The sequence below is a fragment of the Dendrobates tinctorius genome, unplaced genomic scaffold, assembly GCF_039654945.1.
Source record: "Dendrobates tinctorius isolate UK_male_01 unplaced genomic scaffold, ASM3965494v1 ptg000162l, whole genome shotgun sequence".
Classification (NCBI taxonomy): domain Eukaryota; kingdom Metazoa; phylum Chordata; class Amphibia; order Anura; family Dendrobatidae; genus Dendrobates; species Dendrobates tinctorius.
The window spans coordinates 13,365,770-13,381,303 of NW_027361829.1; the positions used below are offsets into that span (position 1 = coordinate 13,365,770).

The 15,534-nt window shown below is 46.5% G+C and overlaps 1 protein-coding gene across 2 annotated transcripts in view; it reads right to left on the reverse strand.

Moving 5' to 3' along the window:
- The window catches only part of RECK (reversion inducing cysteine rich protein with kazal motifs), a 675,429-nt gene that overhangs the window by 337,283 nt on the left and 322,612 nt on the right, over nt 1–15,534 (reverse strand). The window lies entirely within an intron of this gene.

Consider the following 15,534-nt stretch of genomic DNA (forward strand, 5'->3'; position numbering starts at 1 on the left):
CAAGAAGGAACGTGAGCTTCACACAGGATCCAAGCTGCAAGTTGCCAGAGGAGGAATGAAAGTTCTAGACTCCGGGAAGCTTTGGTCCCAGAAGGGATTGGAATAGCAGGAAGCATACACCAATTCACAGCAGAGTGAAGGATAACTCCCATTCTGCAGAGCAGACTGTAACCTGGTGAGAGTTGTAATATCTCCTCTGAACTGCACCTGAACAACAGTAAATGGTAAAGTGACTTCCCTTGTCTCCTGCCTTATTACTCCGTGCCTTCTACTTCCATCACAATCTCTGGGGGTCAGCCCTGGTTGGAGAGGATTAAACATCTGCACTGCCATCACCATCTACTTCCCCAGGGATCATCTGCAGTGCCAGCTATACTACAGTTCAACACTCCAACTGGTGTCACGAATCACTACATAAACTTTATTCCCATTCAATTCTACCCCTTTTACATGACCGCCTGGGACAACGGACCGGGTCACTGCCACTGTGACACATCCCATTAACCCCTTCACGACAAATGACGCCACATAGGCGTCATGAAAACTGGTGCCAATCTGACCAGTGACGCCTATGTGGCGTCATGACTTTAAAGCCCCCCTGCGGGTCGGGTGACCTAGGTCACTAAAAGGTCACCCGACCCGCAGATACAGGGGGCTTTGTTCTTCACCATAGGGGGTGTGGCTTCACCCCCACGTGACTACGATAGCTCTGATTGGCTGTTAAAAGTGAAACAGCCAATCAGAGCGATAGTAATATTTCATCAATGAAAATTGATGAAATATTACAATCCAGCCATGTCCGACGCTGCTGTAGCATCGGACATGGCTGGTGACAGCGATCCAACACCCCCCACACCTGTTAACGGGGGCGATCTGCCCCCCACCACTGAATGACAGCAGCGATGTGCCGCCGCTGTCATCATCTCCCCCCTGGCTTCCGATTGCCCCCCCTCGCACCCCCCGGTACTCACCGAGTGCCGTTATGGCTCCCAGTGTCCCGCGGTCCCGGACCATGGGCTCCGCCATATTGGAAAATAAACCCCCCGTTTATCACCCCCATAGGCAGGATCAACTAATAAAATAAAGAAATTATTTTCATTTTTCCATTAGGGTTAGGGTTGGAAAGAGGGTTAGGGTTGGAAAGAGTGTTAGGGTTAGGGTTGGAAAGAGGGTTAGGGTTGGAAAGAGGGTTAGGTGTTGTGAGTTCATTTTCCCCTTCACCGTCGATATCTGATGAACTCCCTCTTCTGGTGAAGGAAGGTAGTGAGGCTGATTACCAAACACCTGATCTGGTAGATGATGACTGGGTAACAGGAAATTCTGACTGGATATAAGGCAGCCGACGCCCTTCTGAGTCGCTGGTGATTTCTCTGCTGGATTCTTGGAGACCAGTCTGATTCCTGTTTCCCAAAGATAAGTTTTTGCTCTGCTATTGAACGTATTAGTTTTGTTTTGTTTACCTTGTTTTTTGGAGTTCAGCCATCCCCGGTCGGGGGTGTGCTGAGTTCCATTTTTGTCTCTGATCAGTTTGTCTCTTTGCTCTGTCTTCAGAATTTACCTGAGTGCTGATAGTCTTTTTGAAGTCCTAGCGACTTCAGGGCCTGTTTTTCCTATCAGACGGTTGGGACATTTTTTGGTAGGGTTTTTTACGGATTGCAGACAGCAGCTTTTCTATCCTGTCCTTTTTAGTTAGCTTGGGCCCCATCATTTGCTCAACCTATCTTTCTATCGGTGTTAGTGTTTTCATCTTGCTTCACCGTCATTATATGTTGGGGGCTGCCTATTACTTTGGGGTCTGCTCTGGGGCAGTTTAGATTTCCCCTTTCTTTCTTTAGGCCTATTTAGTTCTCCGGCTGTGTTCGAGGGGTCTAGGGCATCGTAGGAACCCCCCACAGCTACTGTTAGTTGTTGTGGATAGGATCAGGGGTCTGCAATCCGATAGCTACCAACCTCTCCGGTTTTCTGGACTTAGCTTGTATTTTTGTTTTTTCCTCCTTCGGTGACTCATTCATAACAGTTAGGGTTGGAAAGAGGGTTAGGGTTGGAATTAGGGTTAGGGTTGGAATTAGGGTTAGAATTAGGGTTAGGGTTGGAATTAGGGTTAGGGTTGGAATTAGGGTTAGGCTTGTGGTTAGGGTTATGGTTAGGATTAGGGCTGTGGTTAGGGGTGTGTTGGGGTTAGGGTTGAAGTTAGAATTGTGGGGTTTCCACTGTATAGGCACATCAGGGGGTCTCCAAACGCGACATGGTGCAACCATTGATTCCAGCCAATTTTGCGCTCGAAAAGTTAAACGGTGCTCCCTCCCTTCCAAGCCCCGACATGTGCCCAAACAGTGGTTTACCCCAGCATATGGGGTATCAGCGTACTCAGGAAAAATTGCACAACAACTTTGGGGGTCTAATTTCTCCTGGTAGTACCCTTGGGAAATTAAAAAATTGGGGGCTAAAATAATATTTTTGTGGAAAAATTTTTTTATTTTCACGTCTCTGCGTTATAAACTTCTGTGAAGCACTTGGGGGTTCAAAGTGCTCACCAGGCATCTAGATAAGTTCCTTGGGAGGTCTAGTTTCCAAAATGGGGTCACTTGTGGGGGGTTTCTATTGTTTAGGCACATCAGGGGCTCTGCAAACGTAACGACGACCGCAGTCCATTCCATCAAAGTCTGCATTTCAAAACGTCACTACTTCCATTCAGAGCCCTTACGTGTGCCCAAACAATGGTTCCCCCCCATATATGGGGCACCAGCGTACTCAGAACAAACTGTACAACAACTTTTGGGGTCCAATTTATCCTGCTACCCCTGTGAAAATAAAATTTTTTTTTATTTTTTATTTTCACGGCTCTGCATAAACTTCTGTGCTGCGCTTGGGGGTTCAAGGTGCTCACCACACATCTAGATAAGTTCCTTGGGTGGTCTAGTTTCTAAAATGGGGTCACTTGTGGGGGGGTTCCACAGTTTAGGTACATCAGGGGCTCTACAAATGTTATATGATGCCCGCAGACCATTCCATCAAAGTCAGCATTTCATAATGTCACTACTTCGCTTCTGAGCCCCGATGTGTGCCAAACAGTGGTTCCCCCCCACATATGGGGTACCAGCATACTCAGGACAAACTGGACAACAACTTTTGGGGTCTAATTTATCCTGGTACCCTTGTGAAAATAAAAAATTGTGCACTTAAAAAACTTTTTGAGGAAAAAAAATATTTTTTATTTTCACGGCTCTGCGTTATAAACTTTTATGAAGCACTTGGGGGTTCAAAGTGCTCACTATGCATCTAGATAAGTTTCTTAGGGGGTCTAGTTTCCAAAATGGGGTCATTTGTGGGGGAGCTCCAATGTTTAGGCACACAGGGGCTCTCCAAACATGACATGGTGTCCGCTAACGATTAGAAGTAATTTGCATTTCAAAAAGTCAAATGGTGCTCCTTCCCTTCCGGACCCTGCCGTGCGCTCAAACAGTCGTTTATAACCACATATGAGGTATCGGTGTACTCAGAAGAAATTGTTTAACAAATTTTAGGATCCATTTTATCCTGTTGCCCATGTAAAAATGAAAAAACTGAGGCTAAAAGAAAATTTTTGTGAAAAAAAAGTTCTTTTTTATTACAGATCAATTTGTGAAGTACCTGGGGGTTCAAAGTGATCACTATGCATCTAGAAAAGTTCCTTGGGGGGTCTAGTTTCCAAAATGGGGTCACTTGTGGAGGAGCTCCAATGTTTATGCACACAGGGGCTCTCCAAACGTGACATGGCAACTGCTAAATATTCCAGCATATTTTCCATTCAAAAAGTCAAATGGTGCTCCTTCCCTTCTGAGCCCTGCCGTGCGCCCAAACAGTGGTTTATGACCATATACACTCACTGGCCACTTTATTAGGTACACCATGCTAGTAAGGGGTTAGACCCCCTTTTGCCTTCAGAACTGCCTCAATTCTTCGTGGCAGAGATTCAACAAGGTGCTGGAAGCATTCCTCAGAGATTTTGGACCATATTGACATGATGGCATCACACAGTTGGCGCAGATTTGTCGGCTGCACATCCCTGATGCGAATCTCCCGTTCCACCACATCCCAAAGATGCTCTATTGGATTGAGATCTGGTGACTGAGGAGGCCATTTGAGTACAGTAAACTCATTGTCATGTTCAAGAAACCAATCTGAGATGATTCGAGCTTTATGACATGGCGCATTATCCTGCTGAAAGTAGCCATCAGATGTTGGGTACATTGTGGTCATAAAGGGATGGACATGGTCAGCAACAATACTCAGGTAGGCTGTGGCGTTGCAACGATGCTCAATTGGTACCAAGGGGCCCAAAGAGTGCCCAGAAAAAATTCCCCACACCATGACACCACCACCACCAGCCTGAACCGTTGATACAAGGCAGGATGGATCCATGCTTTCATGTTGTTTACGCCAAATTCTGACCCTACCATCCGAATGTCGCAGCAGAAATCGAGACTCATCAGACCAGGCAACGTTTTTCCAATCTTCTACTGTCCAATTTCGATGAGCTTGTGCAAATTGTAGCCTCAGTTTCCTGTTCTTAGCTGAGAGGAGTGGTACCCAGTGTGGTCTTCTGCTGCTGTAGCCCATCTGCCTCAAAGTTCGACGCACTGTGCGTTCAGAGATGCTCTTCTGCCTACCTTGGTTGTAACGGGTGGCAATTTGAGTCACTGTTGCCTTTCTATCAGCTCGAACCAGTCTGCCCATTCTCCTCTGACCTCTGGCATCAACATGGCATTTCCGGCCACAGAACTGCCGCTCACTGGATTTTTTTTCTTTTTCGGACCATTCTCTGTAAACCCTAGAGATGGTTGTGCGTGAAAATCCCAGTAGATCAGCAGTTTCTGAAATTCTCAGACCAGCCCTTCTGGCACCAACAATCATGCCACGTTCAAAGGCACTCAAATCACCTTTCTTCCCCATACTGATGCTCGGTTTGAACTGCAGGAGATTGTCTTGACCATGTCTACATGCCTAAATGCACTGAGTTGCCGCCATGTGATTGGCTGATTAGAAATTAAGTCTTAACACACAGTTGGACAGGTGTACCTAATAAAGTGGCCAGTGAGTGTATGAGGTATCGGTGTACTCAGGAGAAATTGCCCAAGAAATTTTAGGATCCATTTTATCCTGCTGCCCTTGTGAAAATGAAAAAATTGATGCTAAAAAAAATTTTTGTTAGAAAAATTAAAATGTCCATTTTTTCTTTCCACGTTGTTTTAGTTCCTGTGAAACACCTGAAGGGTTAATAATCTTCTTGAATGTAGTTCTGAGTAGCTTGAGGGGTGCAGTTTTTAGAATGGTGTCACTTTTGGGTATTTTCTGCCATATAGATCCCTCAAAGTGACTTCAAATGTGAGGTGGTCCCTAAAAAAAATGGTTTTGTAAATTGTATTGTAAAAATGAGAGATCGCTGGTCAACTTTTAACCCTTATAATTTCCTAACAAAAAAATATTTTGTTTCCAAAATTGTGCTGATGTAAAGTAGACATGTGGGAAATGTTATTTAGTAACTATTTTGTGTCACTTATCTCTCTGGTTTAACAGAATAAAAATTCAAAATTTGAAAATTGCAAAATTTTCTAAATTTTCGCCAAATTTCTGATTTTTTCACAAATAAACGCAAAAATTATCTAAATTTACCACTAACATGAAGCCCAATATGTCACGAAAAAACAATCTCAGAATCGCTAGGATCCGTTGAAGCGTTCCTGAGTTATTACCTCATAAAGGGACACTGGTCAGAATTGCAAAAAATGGCCTGGTCATTAATGTCAAAATAGGCTTTGTCATGAAGGGGTTAAGATGACCGGCCCGGTACCGAGTATCCCACTGCCTCTGGGGTGCATCATTTAGGCATCACAAATAGGATTCGAACAGGATTCCGTGCGAGCCTAAAGTCCTACAGGAGCAACGACCTGCAGCAACTGAAGCGGTGAGTAGCACTCCTGCAAGGGTTAACTAGGGGGGAAGATGTCTAATCCCAGCGACGCTCAGGGTGCAGCAGCTGCAGCTCCCATATTGCCTCTCACCATGCCTTATATACTGGGTGCGACATGGCTGCCACAGTACAATGGCGAATCGCACACCTTAAGTGACTTCAAAGAGAAGCTGCGCAGCATGTTTGAAATTTACCCTATGTCAGAGCAGCAGAAAGTCAGTATACTTACAAGTCAGCTCAGTGGTGCTGCTCAGAGAAAAGTTAAATCTTGGCCAGCGACTGATAAAAGGATTGTAAAAGACATTTTTTCTAAATTAAAGGATACTTTTGACACCGATACTGCTTCAGAAATAAAGATGCTATTTTTCAGCTGCAGACAGAAATCACAGGACACTATTAGAGACTATGCCTTAAACCTGCAGGAGGCGCTGTGCGCCATTAAACAAATTGATTCAGACAGTGTAAGAGATGAGAACAAAATGCTGAAAGAGCAGTTCATTGAAGGTCATTTGTCTGATTCCAGTAAGGCACAACTGCGCATGATGTCATTGCAGAACCCTGACATGGACTTTGTTCAGTTTAAGGACAGATCCATCCATATCTTAAGAGAATCTACCTATGTCTGCACTGAGCCAGTTAATCATCCAGCAGTAACACACCACCAGGGGGCAGTATCCTCACCCCAAGTGCCTGCAGTACAGCATGTGTAGATTCCAGTTGATGATTCTACTGCAAATTTTCAACTGCAAGTGCAGGAACTGACTAAAAATATGGCTGCTCTATGTAAAACGGTTCAGACTCTCCAGACTTGTTCCCCCACAGAGAGGATCCAACTAGCATCAAGCCCGGATGATCTCCCATGGCGACGGCCAAAGAGGATGCCGCAACATCAGCAACGACAGATTCACACTGACATGAGAACAGACCGATTTGACTGTTCTGGGAGACCCATCTGCAGACGGTGCCATAAGGTTGATCATATTGAAAGGGAATGTCCTTTAAATGGGCGACCCCTGGGGCTGAGGACCACCCCCCAGGAGTAAGACAATCTGGCCCAACTAACTGGACAAACAGGTATGTTGGTGGACGTCCACTTATACCCATGGTAGTGGATGGTGTCCTCTTCACTGCCCTCATGGACACTGGATCACAGGTAACCACCATGCCTCACACACTGTACCAGAGATATTGGACTGATGCAGATATCACCCAACTTCCTGATGGTAACTTGTCATTAATAGCAAGTAATGATCAACCTCTGACACAGGTGGGGTACAAAGAGGTTGTCATTAAAGTGGGAAAGGTGGAGCTCAAAGCTCAAGGTCTCGTGGTGGTAGAGGTGGACAGAGCAGAGTGTCAACCTATCATAACATTGGGTACAAATGTGATTGAAAATTGTTTAAATGAGGTCATCACCATTTTGAAAGATATAGCCGAGTCGGCCCTGTACAAAGAACAGCATGTCCTCAATAAAGATATCAAGGCCCTTGTGCAGCAACAGCAGTAGTGTTAACTGGTGGAGAGATTGGTAGCATAAGGGTGAGTGATCCCTACTCCATTTTGCCTCCCCCTAGGAGTGAGACCCTCATCTGGTGGAGAGCAGCCATAGGCATCAGAGGACGGGACTACCAAGCCCTCCTTGAACCAGTCTATTCAGATAGCAGACCTACTGTACTGACGGCCAGTGGAATTGTTGATGTTAAAAGGGGCAGGGTCCCGGTACGTGTTCTGAACTGTGGAGCGGAGGAAGCTTGTTTGCCCCGTTATCCAACCGTAGCCTAACTATTCACAGTCAGCAACAACGACATTCGATATATGAGGTGGGGGCCAGGATTGGGGAATATGTCGCCAGCAGTGAGAAGCAGAGAAAAGGAAAGTAGGTGGGTGAAGGAGAGTGACTGGCTCATATTATATTTTAGTAGGAAAGGACTGAGATTATGGAGCAGGTCTGCAGATGACGCGAGGTAGGGGGGTAAAAGAGAGGGTGAGATAGTGATTTGGTTCAAGGGTGCAGGGGTTTGCAGATAGCGAAGGAGAGTGAGGATTAGTGGAGTAAAAACGGTGAGAGCAAATGTGAGCATGGTTAAAGGGCAGGGTAAGAAAAGAGAGGCAAGTAAAATTAGAAGGCAATGATTATTCTTACCTTCTGACTGATTTCTGGATTATTTCTGGTATATTTCTGATGTTACAATTTAAAGATGTCACACTTCAAATGATGTCACATCTGACCAAGGTCATAATATCTGGTCAAGGTCATAATATCCCCTTCCCCATAATATCCACCCCCACAATGCCCTTCTTCTTAATATCCCCATCACCTACACACTGTGACCCCATAATATACCCCCGACATTTGAGTCATAACCCGAATCCTTTCTCTCCAGCCCCTACCATGTAAAATGATTATACATTTAATCTTTAGTTCCTACTTGGAGCACTTACCATTGCCTTACTTGTCCATTGATACTGCTGCATCAGCGATAGCAGCAGTGTGATGTCAACATCGTGCTAACCTCCCTATGCCCCTTGCGTGTTGGGGCTGATGGCGTTCCTCTGCCCCAGTCTTGGAGCGCAAGTGTTCAAATGTAATCACATCTGAATGACGCAAATATATTTGAATATAAGGAGGGAGCGGCGTCTCCTGGTCAAGTCTGCAGACATCAGTAAATCCTTTGGTGGCACACCTCATGTGCAGGCCTGCTGTAGACTGACAGATTCTGCAATCATTTTGTGTTGAACATTACTAGAATCTGGTATCTGGCTATGTATTGCATATATAGCAGTTCATAACAGTCAACGGGACTCTACTAAGTACCAGCGATATATGTTATGAAGACAGGTGCAGGCTGGGCAGAGGGACATTTGCTCCTTGGGCAGGTCTTGGAGTTGATTTTAAGGACTGGAATGATTACATATGACCAGTGGTTTAGTCAGCTGCACGGGGCGAAGGCTCACTGAGGACTTGTGGCAGTCCAAACCACTGATCATCTTAATGTAGTTCAAGTAAATGACAGGTGCTCTGCAGCTGTGAATACACCGCTGCTGAGGGTCGCACTCAACCTCAGCAGACTTGGGGTGGAAATCATCCTGTTATCCAGGAGACTGCCTATAGCTGTGTATCTGCATAGAAGGTTGCTTATGTGTGTATATGTACTATTTGTAAGCTAGCCTGTATGTATGTACAGTTGGTACCTAAAGTATTCAGACCCCTTTAAAATTTTCACTCTTTGTTTCATTGCAGCCATTTGGTAAATTCAAAGAAGTTCATTTTTTTTCTCATTAATGTACACTCTACACTCAATCTTGACTGAAAATAAAAACAGAAATGTAGAAATTTTTGCACATTTATCAAAAAAGAAAAGCTGAAATATCACATGGTCACAAGTATTCCATCCCTTTGCTCAGTATTGAGTAGAAGCATCCTTTTGAGCTAGTACAGCCATGAGACTTCTTGGGAATGATGCAACAAGTTTTTCACACCTGTATTTGGGGATCCTCTGTCATTCTTCCTTGCAGATCCTCTCCAGTTCCGTCAGGTTGGATGGTGAACGTTGGTGGACAGCCATTTTCAGGTCTCTCCAGAAATGGTCAATTGGGTTTAGGTCAGGGCTCTGGCTGGGCCAGTCAAGAAAGGTCATAGAGTTGTTCCGAATCCACTCCACTTGTTATTTTAGCTGTGTTCTAAGGCTATGTGCACATGGATCGCCTGCCAGGGCAGTGGGGTACTCGGTACCGGGCCGGTATTTCACTGGGAAGTGTCACAGTAGCGGTGACCCGGTCCGTGGCCCTGGGCGTCCATGTAAGGGAGTGAAGTGATGGAATAAAGTTTATGAATAGATGATTCGTGACGCCACCTGTGTTGTTCGGCAAATGTTAAGCCGACACTGCAGACAGATCCTCTGGGACAGATGGTGTACTGCAGCAATGATGTTATAGCCCTCCATAGGCAGGGCTGTAGTCCAAGGGCAGTGTAGGTGGTTGTTGGGAAGGAAGGTGCAGTGTCAGGCACAGAGATGTAGCAGTGCCGGGGAGGCTGCAGCAAGAAGGCAAGAACACAATAGGTTGCAGTTTCTTTACCTTTACTTGGTAAATGCAGTCCAGGGTCCTGAGTACAGATGGCACAGGAGCTGGTTAGCCTGGAAGCAAATCAGGAATCACTTTGGCAGATGGGTTGTGCAGTCTCCTTACTAGCGCTCTCTATGAAGTACTCCCAGTACTGAGTTACACTGGAGTTCCTCCTCTCTGATGTTATCCACACTCCACTCGCATGGCAGACAGCCGTGGCCTTCTATCTCTCTTGGCTCACCCGTCGCTGTTGTGCCTCCGAGGATTATGTGGGAATAGGGCATTTACAGCTTCCTATTCCTCTGGTTTCTGGTGCAGGACCGTTAGTATCCATACACCCTTGGAGACCAGGCTCCAGATCATGCGCTATCACTGGGACTGAGCTATCCACTTTTCTCAGTCTCTTCTCCTCCACGTCTGCACACGACGCCCTCCTCACACTAACTAACTAATTTCCCCTCCTGGCCCCCAGAGAGAAGCTCTTCCCCTTAGTATTGGTTCAGAGCTCCCTCTGCTGGCCTGGAGTGGTAACTGTGTTGCATGTTATGGTTAACTGCCAGAGAGACCCTTCATTGCTTCCAGGCATGACATCACTCCCCCTAGGAGGAAGGCAATGCCACTGTGGCGACCATACCCCTGGGGGCACCACACTCCCCCCTAGTAAAATTCAGCACTCCTGGGCTGAAGAAAAACATGTAAACAACATAAACAAATAAACAATTATAGGTGTACAAGATTCAAAAAGGAAAAATCTACAAAAAACCAAATGCTCAAAAAGAGTCCTATGATGATAAGTCCATGCGTCAATGTCCATGGTCCCATTCCTGGGCAATTTGTGAACTATATACAGGTTTTTACAGTCTCTGTAGGCACAAAACTTGAGAAAGGTTACATATTTGCATTTTTATTAAACCATTCACTATTACTAAAGAACATTAGACACTATCATTATTTACTTTAACTTATTTATATGCGAAATCTGATGGGCGGTATACCTTGGGTATCACGGGTAGACCTACGTAGCTCTTGTGTGGGTAAACTTGAAAGTAGCCGTCGGCGAACTCTTAGACTCACTGTGGGCATGACAGATTCACCACTGGCAGGGCGAGGATTCTCTGGCTCCACTGCTGGTGTGGCATCCGCTGCCTGAATTTCCTGATTTTCAACGTTCTCTGGAGTCTCTGCTACTTCAGTTGCAGTAGGCTGGGGAAAGGTTAGGACAGGAACTACAATGGCGGGACCCATTCTTGTCCAGTTTGCAGGGAATTCACCAAGTACAGTGCTGACCTTTTCTTCCTCTTCTTCAATGGGCTGAAGATTGTTTTGTTCTTCCATCCTTTCTTTTAACTGGTCAGGGCACAGTTTCAGATGATCCCTTGATACTGCTATACTGCTGCTGAGGTCTCACCTCCATCCTTACTGATAAGGCACACTTTGGTGTTGTTGAAGTTCGATGATAAGACGGTGTAGGATTCAGCTTCCCATTGGTCATCCAATTTATGCAGCCTTCTTTTCCTCTTGAGGACTTGTTCTCCTGGTGACAAGGGAACTGCAGGTGCATTTTGGTTGTAGTTCTTTTCTTGTTTTTGTTTTGCCTGAGCTAGACTCTTTTCCACACACTCTTGTACCCTTCGATATTGCTGTTGCCTTTCTCCATCCCAGTCAGCATCTGGGGATGTTACTTCAGGGGTAAGGACTCCCATATCCAAATCAATAGGTAACTTGCCAGGCCTCGCTCTCATTAGGTAGGCTGGAGTGCAGTTGGTGGAATTCACAGGAATGTGATTGTAAGAGGTCTACAAGATCTGGCAACTTTTCTGGCCACAGATACCTCTCGCCCAAAGGCAAGGTCTTCAGTAGGTCAATCACTACCTGGTTCATCTTTTCACACATGCCATTAGTCTGTGGATGGTACAGGGTTGTCCTGATCTTCTTGCAACCGTACAAGTTACAGAATTCCTGGAACACTTCTGCCTCGAAAGCTGGACCTTAATCTGTAAGCACTCTCTCAGGGTAACCGTGTGGTCGGCAAAAGTGCTGTTGGAATGCTCTGGCTGCTGTCCTGGCTGTTTGATCCTTGACAGGCACTACTACCAGGAATCTCAAGTAGTGGTCAATGATGGTAAGTGTAACACCCCTTTATGGCTACCACTGTACCCTGGGTGTTATGGGGGGTCTCACCTCTTCTGTACGCAGTGCCTCCACCCGAATCTTGATTGGAGCTCTGTCTCTGGGCTGCAGAAGGACAGTTATCTTCTGCCAGGGACTGATTCAGGAAACCCCTGCCACAGCTCAGTACACACTCAGGAAGCAGGAGTAAAACAGTTTAACAGATTTATTGCTATGAAGCAGAATTAAAATGGATTTACAGGAATAAACATACAATGCGATTAATTGTGCTGTATAAAAGTCATATACCCATCACAGACTAATTAAACCCCAACCCTGTAAATATAATGTGGCCAATTCCCCCTCTTTTGCATTTACTCAGTCCGACCGTTGGGGCCCAGTTGCCGCAGATGTTGGCACGCAAAGGAAGGTTGGCGCGCAGAGTAGACAATGTAGGTGCACTTAAATGAATGTTGCTGTCAATAGTCTCGGTTGCAGTGTACTCACTGTAAGTTGCACTGATAGAATCACAAGTCTCAGCAGAACACTCACTGTGTCTCCAACAATCGGAGGATTCTTTAGACTCCAGCTGAGGGCTGCAGGTTTTAGACCTTTATTCGATGGGAGTGCCGACAGAACTCTCTGGATCTTTGCTCTCTCCGGCAACACTGGTATCTCCGCGGGGTCCCCCACACTCGGCAACTTAGGGGAATCAAGATCCACACCACTCTGTTTCTCATAACCAGCAGCAGCAGCCATGTTTTCTCTCCTCTCCCTCTTTACTTTCACTTTCTCCTCAGCGTCCTCCCCCAAGTCCCTCCTCCTCCCTTCTTCTATCATCTCTCTGGAACAAGGATCCCTGGGAGTTGTAGTCTTCTGCCACTCAGGAGAAAAACGATTAGTGTCTGTAAGCTCCAGCATGCTGGTAGATGCTATGACAGTTCCCTGTGCATGTGTTACATAAGAGCATAAATGTAGCCGGAACGTCTTGGGACCAGCTTCACATGGTCCAGGGCAACCAACTCAAGTGGTTGCTTGGTTATTATTGGCTGCAAAGGAGCTCGCTGGCTGTTACGGTCCTTTCTGCGCAAGTTACGTTCTCCACACTCCCGCCACCAATTTTCAATAGCCTTCCTCATACCAGCCCAGTAGAATCTCTCCCGGAGCAAGGCTTCCAACTTCTTCCATCCGAAGTGTCCAGCTCCATTGTGGTATGCTTCCAGGACCATTGATGCCTCTCTCTTTTGGACTACCACCTGCCATACCAACTCATGAGTGCGTGCATTGATACTCCTCCAACACAGCTTTCCTTTATAGATGAACAGTCTGCCTCTTTCCTTCCACAACTGCTGGGTTTCTTCAGGAGCATCTGAATCCGGGCGTGAGTCAGCTTGTGACAGTAGCTCCTTCACCAGGCGGACTGCGGGGTCGCTATCCTGGGTTTCTGCCCAGTCATGGTGAGGCAATGGATTTAGGATAGCCTCTTTCAGGATAGACCGTCTGTTTCTCACTCCCTGGGCAAGTTGGGCCGCAATTGGCCGGTGGAAGGGAGGTAACTCTACTTCTTCGAGTGCCTCAGGGTCTTCTCCTGCATCTGGCAGATTAGGCATCCTGGACAGCGCATCAGCATTGGCATTCTTGTGCCCTGCTTGGTACTTGATGGTAAATTCATAGTTAGACAGCCGAGCCATCCATCGCTGCTCCAGTGCACCTAGCTTTGAGTTTCCAAGTGAGTCAACGGATTGTTATCCGTGAAGATGGTAAACTTGGCTGAAGCTAGGTAATGCTTGAATCGTTCATTCACAGCCCAGACTATGGCAAGGAACTCCAGCTTGAAGGAACTGTAGTTGTCAGGGTTCCTTTCTGTGGGACGAAGCTTCCTGCTGGTGTAGGAGATCACTCTTTCTTTGCCATTCTGTACCTGTGACAGTACTGCTCCCAGTCCCACGTTGCTGGCATCAGTATACAGAACAAATGGTTGGTCATAATCAGGGTAGGCCAGAATTTCATCTCCTGTGACAACCATCTTCAATTGAGTGAAGGACCTCTCCAGCTCCTCATTCCATTCGAATGTAGGACTCTGCTTTCTGGCCTTTTTGGGCTGACCCACCAGAAGATTTTGCATAGGAGTGGCTATCTCAGTAAAGCCTTTGATGAACCTTCGGTAGTAGCCTACCAGCCCGAGGAATTGACGTACTCCATGGAGGTTGCTGAGCTTCTGCCAGTCCCGGATGACTGTGACTTTGTCAGGATCCGGTGCCACACCTTCTGCACTCACTACATGACCGAGGTACTGAACTTTGGGCTTCAGGAGGTGGCATTTGGAAGGCTTCACCTTCAGGCCAAAGTTGGACAAGGCTTCAAACCCCTCAGCCAGGTGCTTCAGATGGTCTTCATAAGTCTTGGAGAAAACAATGACATCATCAAGGTACAACAGGACTGTCTCAAAGTTCTTGTGTCCCAGACAGCACTCCATCAGCCGTTGGAATGTCCCTGGAGCGGTGCAGAGCCCGAATGGCATGTAGTTGAACTCACAGAGACCCACTGGGGTGGTAAACGTTGTTTTCTCCTTGTCTGCCTCTGCCACGGGAACTTTCCAATACCCACTAGTGAGATCTAAGGTGGAAAAATAGTTAGCAGTTTTAAGTGCGGCTAATGACTTCAATTCTGGGTAATGGGTAGGCATCCTTATGTGCAATGCTGTTAATTTTTCTGTAATCAACACACATTCTCATGGTACCATCTTTCTTTTTCACAAATACTATTGGAGCTGCCCAGGGGCTACAACTGTCTCTGATCACCCCAGCTTCCTTCATTTCCCGCAACATACTTTTAGCACACTGGTATTGTGTTGGGGGTATAGGCCGGTACCTTTCTTTTATGGGTGGATGGTCTCCAGTGGGGATATGGTGTTGAACCCCTTTTGCCTTCCCAAAATCTAGAGGGTGTTTACTGAATACCCGCTCATACTCCTGAGTCACTCAGTAAACCCCATTCTTTTGGTATGAAGGGGTGGAGTCAGTCCCCACCTGCTGTTGCTGGCACCACTCCTCCAGCTGCTTTACAGAGCCATTGTCCTCCACCTGGTCGGATGAGACCAAGGGCTCTGCTGCCCGTATTGCATTGTTACTGACAGTAAGCAGCTTAGCAACTGTGGCATACCGAGGTATTGTGGCGTCCTCCTCCCAACAATTCAAGAGGCGTACAGGTACTCTCCCTTTGCGAACATCAACTACCCCTCTGACTGTCAGGACAGTGGGCCAGCTATCAGAGTACTCTGGTTCTACCACTGCCTGGTAATCACCAATCAGCGACAGGTGCAGTCCACCCGCGAATTACCGCAGGATTTGAACCACGCTTTTCTGATTGGTCGCGCCTGGCGACCAATCAGCGATATTGGCGCGGAATTT